This window comes from Bos indicus, chromosome 11 (assembly GCF_029378745.1).
Source record: "Bos indicus isolate NIAB-ARS_2022 breed Sahiwal x Tharparkar chromosome 11, NIAB-ARS_B.indTharparkar_mat_pri_1.0, whole genome shotgun sequence".
NCBI classification, from domain to species: Eukaryota; Metazoa; Chordata; class Mammalia; order Artiodactyla; family Bovidae; genus Bos; species Bos indicus.
In genome coordinates, this window is record NC_091770.1 from 6,324,656 (window position 1) to 6,336,602 (window position 11,947).

Below are 11,947 nucleotides of genomic sequence, written 5' to 3' on the forward strand. Positions count from 1 at the left end.
TATGCCCAAGGTCTTAGTTGCAGCATGTGGGATCTAGTTCCCTGACCAGGGATCAAACCCAGACCCCTGCATTGGGAACATGGAGTCTTAGCCACTGGACCACCAGGGAAGTCCCTCACTGTTGGTTTTGAATCTTATCTCTTTCACTTATTAACACTTTGTCGTTGTTCAGTTGCTCAGTTGTGTCCGACTCTTTGCGACCTCACTGACTGCAGCATGCCAGGCTTTCCTGTTCTTCACCATCTACTGGAGTTTGCTCAAACTCATGTCCATTGAGTCAGTGATGCCATCAACCAGCTTGCCCTCTGTTGTCCCCTTCTCCTCTTGCCCTCAGTCTTTCCCAGCATCAGGATCTTTTCCACTGACTCAGCTCTTTGCATAAGGTGGCCAAAGTATTGGAGCTTCAGCTTCAGCATCAGTCCTTCCAATGAACATTGAGGATTCATTTCCTTTAGAACTGACTTTGGTTTGATTTCCTTGCTGTCTAAGGGACTCTCAAGAGTCTTCTCTAGCACCATAGTTTGAAAGCGTGATTTCTTTGGTGCTCAGCCATCTTCATGATCCAACTCTCACATGACTACTGGAAAAATCATAGCTTTGACTATATGGATTTTTGTTGGCAAAGTGATGCCTCTGCTTTTTAATATTCTATCTAGGTGTGTCATAGCTTTTCTCGCAAGGAGCAAGCCTCTTTGAATTTCATGGCTGAAGTTAACATCTGCAGTGATTTTGCAGCCTAAGAAAATAAAACGTTCCGTTGTTTCCCTTGTTTTCCCATCTATTTGCCATGAAGTGATGGGGCCAGATGCCATGATCTTAGATTTTTAATTGACACCGTAGTTGGGGTCAATTCATGACGGTGATTTAACCTCTCTGAGGCTCAGTATCCTCATTTCTAAAATAAGGACAATCACATCAACCTCACTGGTAAATTTCCATCCAAGGAGATGAAAACATGGAAAAGTATCTCACTCATTCCTGTGAGAATCAGAGGAGCCGCCTCCACCAACACAGCGCATTAAGGCTACTATCCAGACGGAGCTGTTAATGTTTGAATCAGGGCCCAGATCTCAGATTAGGGAGGCAGCTCTCAGCATCACCCAGGACAAGTGGTCTTAAGTGCAGAGTGCACTCCTTTCAGAATGGCTGGCAAGAGAGAAATTGCACGTTAAGTAGGCAGGATCCAGACCTGGGTCCACACGCATGTGCCTTATGTGGAACTTCAGAAGTGGTTCCTCCCAAGCTCAGGGTCCAGACTCTCCCTCCAACATAACTGAAAGAGGCAAAACTAAATTCGCTTCTTTTTTTTTTTTTGGTCATACTATGTGGCTTATGGGATCTTAGTTCCCTGACCAGGGATTGAACCTGTGCCCTTGGCAGTGAAAGTGCCAAGTCTTAACCACTGGGCCACCAAGGAATTCCCAAACTAGCTCCAGTTTATCCAGAGAGAGCAAGAAGAAGATGGGATGTCATTTCCGCAAGCCCACAGTGTGGACATCAGGTCAGAACCTGGGTCTGTGTAGCCACGAGATGGCCAGGCTGGAAAGAGGTGGCCCTACTGTGCGCAGGTTGGGACTCCACCTGCTGCCTCTCCATGTGTTTCCTTTCCTGGAGTAGTGGTTGGTTCTCAATGCTCAGTGATGCCAGCATTCCCATTCAAGCCCGTAGTGTCAAGGCTTTATTTTCAAGTCAGGCAAAAATCGGGCTGAAAATTTGGAAGCTGGGCAACTAGCATATTTGAAAAGAAGCCACCTGGTCTTCTGTGGAGGGGGAGGGGCTCTTCTGAGTGACAAAAAGGGTTTGTGTTGGGCACTTGTGCTGTTTATACTGAAGCTCACAAGAAAATTGTCTCTGGGCTGCCTGATGTGTGGTCTGCTTTGAGGCTTCAAGACCCAGGCTGACCTTCAGGACCTTCTGCTGACCAGGAGGGATCAGAGCACCTGAACATGAACGTGGGAAGGCAAGGAACTTGATATTTCATGTAGAACTGTTGGAAGTGGCCAAGTCCAGCGCTCTCTTCCATAATGGCATCAGGGAACATACTGACAGGTCAGCTGACAAATATATACCGAGTGCCTTCTCCCTGCTGACACTGGAAGCCCAAAGTTTGGAGCTCAGACTGTGTGGTGATATGTGATTAAAGAAAGGGGGAAGTCTGTATCTAGAGAGATACCAAGGCAAGTGGGGCTTCCCTGGTGGCTCAGATGATAAAGAATCCGCCTGCAATGCGGGAGATGTGGGTTTGATCCCTGGGTTGGGAAGATCCCCTGGAGAAGGGAATGGCAACCCAATCCTGCATTCTTGCCCGGAGAATCCCATGGACAGAGGAGCCTGGCAGGCTATAGTCCACGGGGTTGCAAAGAGTCGGACATGACTGAGCAACTAAACCACAACAAGACAGGTGACCAGTGCATCCGGCCAATGGAAGACCCAGATGCAGAGAGTTTGGGAAGTTTGGTGGGGAAGAGATTGGGAGTCCTGGAGAAAGATTCCAGGGTGTGTGTGTGTTTATGTTTATGAAGGTCAAGTGGAAGGAATAAAGGATTTAGAATCTCTCACTAGCTGTGCGACCCTGGCAAATTTCTGAGCCTTGGGGAAGTACCAGAAACAATAAGAAACCTAGGAATGTATGCTAAATTTATGTAAAAGGTATCTTACTGTACTTTCTTTTTAACCAATTTATACCTCTACCAGCACGTATAATTGTTCTGCTTATTTCACATTCTTTTCTACATCTGCCAATCAACTAGGGACAAAATGATATCTTGCTATGGCTTGATTTTCCATTTCCCTGGTTACTAACGGCGTTGATCGTCTCTTCTTACGATCGTTGGTCATTTGCGGTTCCCTTTTCTGGGGAGAGACTGTTGCACTCTTTGTCCATTTTTCTGTCGCATTTGTCTTTTTCTTGTTGATTTGTCAGTACTTGTAACATATTCTGCATTCTAATCCTTTACTGGTTATATAGGTTACAAATATTTACTTCTGTTTTGTGGCCTGCCGTTTCATTTTTTATAGTGTTTGATATGATCTACAAAGCATCAAATATTTACTATCTGGACATTTATAGAAAAAAATTACTGAACTTACTTTCAGTTGTTTTCTACCTGAGTTTTTGGTATGCTTCATTTCATTGTTATAGTATAATATATTGCTTTTCTGTTACATTGTGATACAATATCACGTGGTTATGTTTTGGTTTCTGGTTTCCCTGGTCTATTCTATTGAAATGCCAATTTACTAGTGTTCCAAAATGACCTTGATATCTGATAGTGCAAATCTGTCCCCCAAGTCATTTTCTTCATTTTTAAAAAAATTGTATTTATTTATTTATTTTTTGGCTGTGAGGCTTGTAGGATCTTAGTTCCCCAGCTGGGGATCAAAACTGTGCCCCTTGCAGTGGAAGCACAGAGCCCTAACCACTGGCCCTCCTGGGAAGTCGCCTCATTTTGTTATTTCGGTAGTCCCTAACATCCTCCCTATGTGGTCATGATGATCAGTGTTGATTCATTGCATGAGCTGATTTTTATACTCACACATTTCAACTGCCAGTACATAAGGATTAACGGGTTTTTCCTTTTTCTGGGCAACTATTTTATTGCTGTTCTTGACAGGAAGTGAGTATTTTCCAGCCCACGGCACCTGTTGGTATTAGTGGTAATTAGGAAACTTGCTAGAAGAATCAAAGCCATTTGGGGGACATGTGTTTGGCTTTCTTTGCCTTTCTGCTAGCTTCTAGCTCAGAGTTGAGCTCTTAATTAATTATTACTTAGATCGAACAGTAATACCCCCTGAGAAGGGCCGCAGCTTGCACCGAACAAAGCATAGCAAATAGTAAATTGCTATTGAGACAACAGAGTTTACTGAATATTTATATCTTTAAATATCATTGTGTACCTAAAACTGGGCTTCTTGGAGATCTATAAATTAGATTTGCATACTCATTCCAAATTCTAAATTCACTTCAGCAGCAGAAATGTTTCATAAAAAAATAGAGTCAATTGGATTACAGTTGGATTTTTAAATCGCTCTGTTTCATGTTTTCAAATTTTTAAACTATCTTGTTGAGGCATGACCTGTATACCTTTACATTCACTCATCATAAGTGTACAGTTCAATGATCTTTAACAAATTTATGGAGTTGTCTGACAATCACCACAGTCCAATTTTAGAACATTTCCATCAGCCCAAGAAGTTCCCTCATACCCGTTTGCACTTGATTAGGTTAATTCAGTTCAGTTCAGTTCAGTGGCTCAGTCGTGTCCAACTCTTTGCGACCACATGAATTGCAGCATACCAGGCCTCCCTGTCCATCACCATTTCCCGGAGTTCACTCAAACTCAAGCTCATCGAGTCAGTGATGCCATCCAGCCATCTCATCCTCTGTCGTCCCCTTCTCCTCCTGCCCCCAATCCCTCCCAGCATCAGAGTCCCCTTCAATGAGTCAACTCTTTGCCTGAGGTGGCCAAAGTACTGGAGTTTCAGCTTCAGCATCATTCCATCCAAAGAAATCCCAGGGCTGATCTCCTTCAGAATGGACTGGTTGGGTCTCCTTGCAGTCCAAGGGACTCTTAAGAGTCTTCTCCAACAACACAGTTCAAAAGCATCAATTCTTCGGCGCTCAGCTTTCTTCACAGTCCAACTCTCACATCCATACATGACCACTGGAAAAACCATAGCCTTGGCTAGACGAACCTTTGTTGGCAAAGTAATATCTCTGCTTTTGAATATGCTGTCTAGGTTGGTCATAACTTTCCTTCCAAGGAGTACACGTCTTTTAATTTCATGGCTGCAGTCACCATCTGCAGTGATTTTGGAGCCCCCAAAATAGGCAACAGCTAATCTGCTTTCTGCCTCCATAAATTTGTCTTTTCTAGACATATAATACAAATGGAGTCACATAATAATTAGCCTTTGTGTCTGGCTTCTTTCATTCTGTTTTAGCTGTGTTTTTGATGTTCATGTATGTCAAAGGATGTATTAGTAGTTTCTTCCTTTTTATTGCTTAATATTCTGTTGTGTTTTGTTTATCCATTTATCAGTTAATGGGCATTTGGATTGTTCCTAGTTTGGCATTGTTAAGAATAATACTGCTCTGAACATCTGCATGTACATCTTTGTGTGAGCATGTGTTTTCCTCTCTCTTGGGTAGGTTCCTAGGAGTGGAATTGTTGAATCAAGTGGCAAATTTAACTTTCTATGAAAATGCCAGACTGTTTTCCAAACTGTCAGCACCATTTTCAATTCTCAGTGGCAACATATGAGGGATACAGTTTCTCAGTATCTTTGTGGTACTTGGTTTTTTATTAACATCATCCTAGTGAGTGAATAGTATCATCTCATTGTGGTTTTAACTTGCCTTCCTCTAATAACTAATGATGTTGTTATTAGCCATTTGTTTAACTTCTTTAGTGAAATTTCAGTTCGCATCTTTGACCATTTTTACACTGTGTGTGTGTGTTTGCATTTAGTTGCTCAGTCACGTCCGACTCTTTTGCAGCCCCATTAATGTGGGCTATAGCCTACCAGGCGACTCTGTCCATGGAATTCTCCAGGCAAGAATGCTGGAGCAGGTTGCCATGTCATCCTCCAGGGGACCTTCCCAACCCAGGGACTGAACCTGAGCCTCTCAGTCTCTTGCATTGGCAGGAGGGCTCTTTACTAGTGCCACCTAAGGGGGTTCAGTTGATGAAACGGTAAAAAATCTTCCCCAGGAGACATTTCCCCAGTGTAGCCATCCTCAGCAGAGACGGGTAGATGGAGCTCCAATGTATTAGTTGAAAGATGTTTATATATTTTAACACTCATGACTTCACATTTTTCAGCATCCCTCAGTGGGAGATAGAAGGTGACCACTTAATGGCCAGCATGGCTGTGTCCTTAAAAGATGACGAACAAGAACACTTACTCAGAACTTTAGTGGTCCGGTGGTTAAGAACCCACCTGCCAACGCAGGGACAGTTTGATCCCTGGTCCAGGAAGGTAACACATGCTGCAGAGCAACTAAGCCCGCAAGCTGCAGTTACTGAAGCAGCCAGTCTGGAGTCTGCACTCTGCAACAAGAGAAGTCACAGCAGTGAGAAGCCCCTGCACAGCAACTAGAGAAAGCCCATGTGCAGCAGTGAAGACACAGCGCAGCCAAAAAAAAAAGCAACACACTTTTTCAGTGGTTCAGTCCCTGGTCATGTACTATTTCATTAACTATTACAGGCCACATTATGGAGTTGAGAAGGTGACCCACCAGGAGTCCCCAGCTAATAACTGATAACTGGGCTCTGAAAGCACCTTGTGGACACCAGGGTCTGAGTCCTTCTTTACTGCCCTCTGTAGCTTTGTGGCAACTCTTGAGAGTTAGAGGCCTGAGAGTGACGAAGCCAGGGAACAGTCGTGAGTTGTAACCTTGTTGTCATTGTTCAGTCGCTCAGTTGTGTCTGACTCTTGGAGACCCTTTGGACTGCAGCCCACCAATCTCCTCTGTCCTTGGGATTTCCCAGGCAAGAACACTGGAGTGGGTTGCCATTTCCTCCTCCAGGGAATGTTCCTGACCCAGGGATGGAACCTATGTCTCCTGCACCTCCTGCATTGCAGGTGGGTTCTTTACCTGCTGAGCCGTCGCAGAAGCCCCCTTAGAGCTCCCTGCCCAAGGACCAAGCCCACACCCTCCTGCACTGGAAGCTGAAATCCTAACCACTGGGCCTCCAGGGACGTCCCCCACTTTCTTCACTTTAAAGATGAGGAAACAGCTTTAGAGAAGTGATCCTTCCATAAATACCCCAAGGGTCCAGCTGAAGCACTTCCTCTGTCCCGAAGCCTTCCTTGTAGGGCTCACTAGTACTTACTGCTGTCCTGTCTTTGAGTCCTTTTAGTGAGGTCAGTATGCAGTGTCCATGGCTGAGCTGTTTCATTCTCGTGGGGAATGAAAATCAAAGCACCAGCTGGCGCCCAAATTGGGCAGTGACCTTTGCCCAGAAGAGTCGTTCTCCTCTGTGTCCACCAAAGTGAAGATGGGAGGCATCCTGTCCTGTTTCTGGGGTAACATCTCAAACCCAGGGCCTTCTGCTTCCACGGCCATGAGGAATTCTCTCTCTCTCTCTCCTTCCTTCTGCCTCTCTTTCTCCAGCTCTTGGAAACCAGAGACAAATAAGACTCTGGGTAAAACAAGCACTTCCCCAAATGGGGCCTCATCCCCCTGTGGCCTTGGATGGAGGGAACTTTTCCCTTCCCAGCCCTCTCCTCCTCACTGTGTCTCCGCCTTGAGAACGGGTAGATAAATACATCATGGGAAGCCCTACCCTAATGTCAGGATCCTGGGAACTAGAGACCACAGGAATCTGTTAAGTAAAATTCCATCAAGAGCAGGAATTTGGACCAAGTTGTCCAGCTATTTGTGGTTGGTTGGTGTTGCTAATGCCTCCTTAGTTCATCCCTTCCTTTCCTGTTCTTTGTATATTTCTCAACTTAAAGGCATGATGGACAAGGGCGGAGATATTTAACTTTTAAAATAAAGAAGCTCATTTTCTATGCTCTACTCCCCTTGCCAGGCTAGAAAAAGCCCTGCAGTGATTCTCTATGATACTGCAGACTTGATAAGAATGAGTCCATGCATGTATATGGCTCATTCACAATTTGTCCCATTTTCTGAACCAAAAGGACAGTGAGGTTGGTTCCACAGCTATGAGCTGCAAGGATAGTTTGCAGCTGGCGTTCTGCCTCGTCGTGGACTCCTTGACACATAGATTATAAACAAACTCTACTCCATCCTTCATTGGTTCAAGGCTCCTGGGTGGATCTTCCAAGTCTTACAGCACTCATGGGTGGAGTGTGGGTGCCTCTTCCCTTATCATATAAAGCTTCCTAGGTAACTTGGTAGTGAAGACGCTGCCTGCAATGCAGGAGACATGGATTTGATCCCTGGGTCAGGAAGACGCCCTGGAGAAGGAAATGGCAACCCACTCTAGTATTCTTGCCTGGGAAATCCCATGGACAGAGGAGCCTGGTAGGCTGTAGTCCATGGGGTTGCAAAGAGTCGGACACGACTGAGCGACTAAACAATAGGAATAACAATTCTAGGTATAATGACAGTGATTTCAGTACATAAGCACTTCACTTCCTTTTCCATCTGCTGGAGTGAGACCACAAACATTTGAGTTGAATTAAGAGGTTGCTCAAAACCATGTCATTTCTCATGTGTATCAGCTTACTGCCAAGACCATCATAGGGTCAGCTGTCAGTTTTGCTCCTAGGTTCTGAGCAAGAAACTGGATTTCCTTTTTATCTTCTGGCTCCATTTTTGAAAAACAACTCCCACTAACCTTCTGCTTCACCACTGAGGATCTGATTAGGCATACAGGCAGCAAAGCAGTAAGATGAAAGACTATCACTTAGTTAATTGGACTAATCAATAACTCATTTGACACCTACCACTTCTTGGTCTTATCCCTTCTTTAGTCTTCTGATCCCTAAGATGGGAAGCTTGATGCCCGGTTTTCTTTTCTTCATTCCTTTAACCTGAACCATCACTGCCACCTCCCACCTCCCCCACCTCCAGTACACACTCATCTGCTAGAAAGGGATGCTCAGGGACTTCTCTGGTGGCCCAGTGGTTAAGACTCTGTGCTTCCAGTGCAGGGGGTATGGGTTTGATCCCTGGTCAGGGAACTACGATCCCACACGCTGTGTGGCGCAGCCGAAAAAGAAAGCCTAGAAAGGGGCGCTCATATCACTCCTGCCAGTACCTGTGAGGTGACAGACCCTTGAGTGTACCCCTCAAGCCCCCACGGGTTACTCGAGTCATTGCTGACAGTCATCGGTCCATGTTCTCCACTGGTAGGATCTAATCTATTACAAGACTCTAAGCACAGAGGTATCCGTCTCTCATCTTCCCTCTCTGCCACAGGCCAGTGTAAGGCACAGTCTCGGCTGAGAGGATGTGCTTGCAGACCCAGCATGTGGGCTTTTTGTAACCAGGCTGTGGGGCTGGGAGCACAAGGGTGAAAGTTGAGATGGAGAGCATTTTAGTGAGTCAATGGGAGCTCCTCTCCTGCACCTTATCCCCCAACCTAGCTTTCATTAGTGACCAACCTGATATTTTGATCACTTGACTGCTGCACCTACCATTCAACTGGGTCTGTTCTCCAGAGGGGAAGAGAACATCCCTTCTGTTGCTGCCATTCAGTCACTGAGTCACGTCTGACTCTTTGCAGTCCTGTGGATTATAGCATGCCAGGTTCCCTGTCCTTCACCATCTCCTGGAATTTGCTCAGACTCAGGGCCATTGAGTTGGTGATGCCATCCAACCATCTCATCACTGTTGCCCCTTCTCTTCCTGCCCTTAGTCTTTGCCACCATCAGGGTCTTCTTCTGTACATCCCTTCTGTAACATTGCCTAAAGTGAACCAGTGGTGAACGGTAGTAACTAGCTAAGCAGTTGAACAGAGAAAGATCACATACCAAGGTGACATGCTGCTTAGATTCACCATCTACAAGAATACAGATGGAGGTATTTCCCCAGGGGGTGGAAACTCTCCCACGAAATCAGTTCCTCGCTTGCTGGTGGGTGTTCACCGTCACACATGTGCTAACGTGGAGGGGAGTTCAGTGGACGGCAAGGGAGTTGGAAGTTTGGACAGAGCTCAGATGGAGCTGTTATCCAGGAAACACCTTGACCCTGGGATCCCACCCTCCACTTACAGGGCTCTGTTTCCTGATGCAGCAGGAGGAATTCTGTGCGAAGTGCTAAATATAATGCTTGAGGTAGTGTTTCTGGACGGGAAATGCAGTTTGAAAGTGAGGAAGATAAACATATTGGCAAAGAAGAGGCAAACACGAGAACTGAGCCAAAGGGAAAACCAGTGGCCTTCAAGCTGCAGACCTCAGAGAATGCATTGGAAGGATGGCGGGTTTTGTTTGTTCATTTCTTGTTTTGTTTTAGGGTGGCCTGAAGCAGGATGTGATGCAAAACTGGAAAATCCAAACTTCAAGGGTTTTTGGTTTTTTTTTTTTAAGAAACTCATCACCTTTGACTGAGGTATAAAAAGCAGAAACAAAAGTATTTACGAGCTTCTTATAACTTTTGCTTCATATTGTGGTGGTGGGTATCTTTTTCGTTTTTAAATACCAGGACGTTTATTTCAGTTTAAATTTCAGTATGTGAAGGCTTCTGATGGTAGTGGAAGTTACATGGCTTTAGTCTGTCTTCAGAGACACTGGGTTTCTTTTCTTGATAGCTTTCTGGACAGTCCTCTGTATACCTGACTTTCCAAAGTCTCACGCAATCCTAGAAGCAAGTGTGGATCTTCCCTTTCAGCTGATGATCTGTGTGTGCAGGCATGCCCAGGTCCCTATTAACCATCCAAGTAATGGCTTGAAGCCGATTCATAATCCAGACTTAAATCCATAATTTCATGATTTGATTTCTAAGCATTATACTCAGGAAAATGTCAAATACACACCGAAGTAGAAAGGAACCTCTGATGAGATCTTCACGTGCCCATCTCACAGCGTCAGTGATGATCGCCATCTGTATGCCCACCAGCTCCCCACTGCCCAGTTTATTTTGAAGCAAATCCCAGAAATCACTTCATCCCATCTGTAGATAGTTCATCATGCATCTCGCAAATACAAAGACTCAAAAAGGTACCCAGAATATCATTTTCACACCCAAAATTTTAATCATTCCTTGGTATTTCAAATACTTCCACTAGATTATATTGAAGCACATATTAATATCAAGCATCCTGATAGTGTACCTACAAATAATTGTCTATACATCTAAAACATGAACACTGTTTCCTTTTTTCTAAGCAAAACCACAACGCAATTATCGGTTTTAAAAAAATTAGCCCCTTAATACCATCAGATATATTGTCATTGTATAAACTTTCCTGACATTCTCATAAATGTTATTTTATAGCTGGGTTGTTTGAACCTTGGTCCAGATAAACCTACAGATTGTGTTTGATTGCTGTGTCCCTTACATCTCTTTTGGTTTCTGGGTTCCTCTTCCCTCTTCGCTTTTATTTTTGTTTGTTTATTTATCTTTGGCTGCGCTGGGTCTTTGCTGCCGCGTGAGGGCTTTTCTCGAGCTGGGGCGAACAGGGGCTGCTTTCCGGTCGTGGTCCTCGGGCTTCTCACTGTGGTGTCTCCTCTTGTTTTGGAGCGTGGGCCCTTGGGTGTGCAGGCTTCAGCAGCTGTAGTCCCCAGGCTCAACAGTTGTGATGCATGGGCACAGTTGCTCCTAGGCATGTGGGGTCTTCCTGGACCAGGGGCTGAACTCGTGTCTCCTGCCTTGGCAGTCAGATTCTCCACCACTGAGCCACCAGGGAAGCCCTCTCTTTGTTTTCCTTGATAATTAATTCACTGAAGCACATGCGTCACATTCTGGATTTTTCAAGATTACAATCCAGTCGTGGTTTTCCCCCAAAAAACATTTTTATTATTGCCTTTACTTGTTTAAAAAGAAAATTTTATCGAGGCACATTTGTCAGACAGTAAACGGCACACTTTTAAAGTATGCATTTGGTAGGTTGTGACATAGGGCTTCCCAGGTGATGCAGTGGTAAAGAATCTGCCTGCCAATGCGGGAGACGCAAAAGACACAGATTTGATCCCTGGGTTGGGAAGATCCCCTGGAGGAGGAAACGGCAACCCACTCCAGTATTCTTGCCTGGAGAATCCCATGGACAGAGGAGCCTGACGGGCCACAGTCCATGGATTGCAAAGAGTCGGACACGACTGAGCGACTGAGCACACACACACAGGTTGTGACATAGGTGTGCACTTTGACACCATCGTCACCATCAAGCTAATAAACGTATCTGTCACCCCCAGTTCCATTTCGCTCTGAACTACAGCACCCACTTGACTCATCCTGGTCTCAGTGTCTTTGCTATAAAACGAGGGCCCACGAAGGACAGGTGTATGAAACCAGATGATCGTCCGTGTTCTG

General features: G+C 45.1%; 1 non-coding gene across 1 annotated transcript; it reads right to left on the bottom strand.

The window, feature by feature from the left end:
* Positions 1-1,344: 1,344 nt before the first annotated feature.
* Positions 1,345-1,417, bottom strand: TRNAE-UUC (transfer RNA glutamic acid (anticodon UUC)). Its single transcript has one exon. It is a non-coding gene; the product is annotated as a tRNA-Glu (tRNA).
* Positions 1,418-11,947: the final 10,530 nt, after the last annotated feature.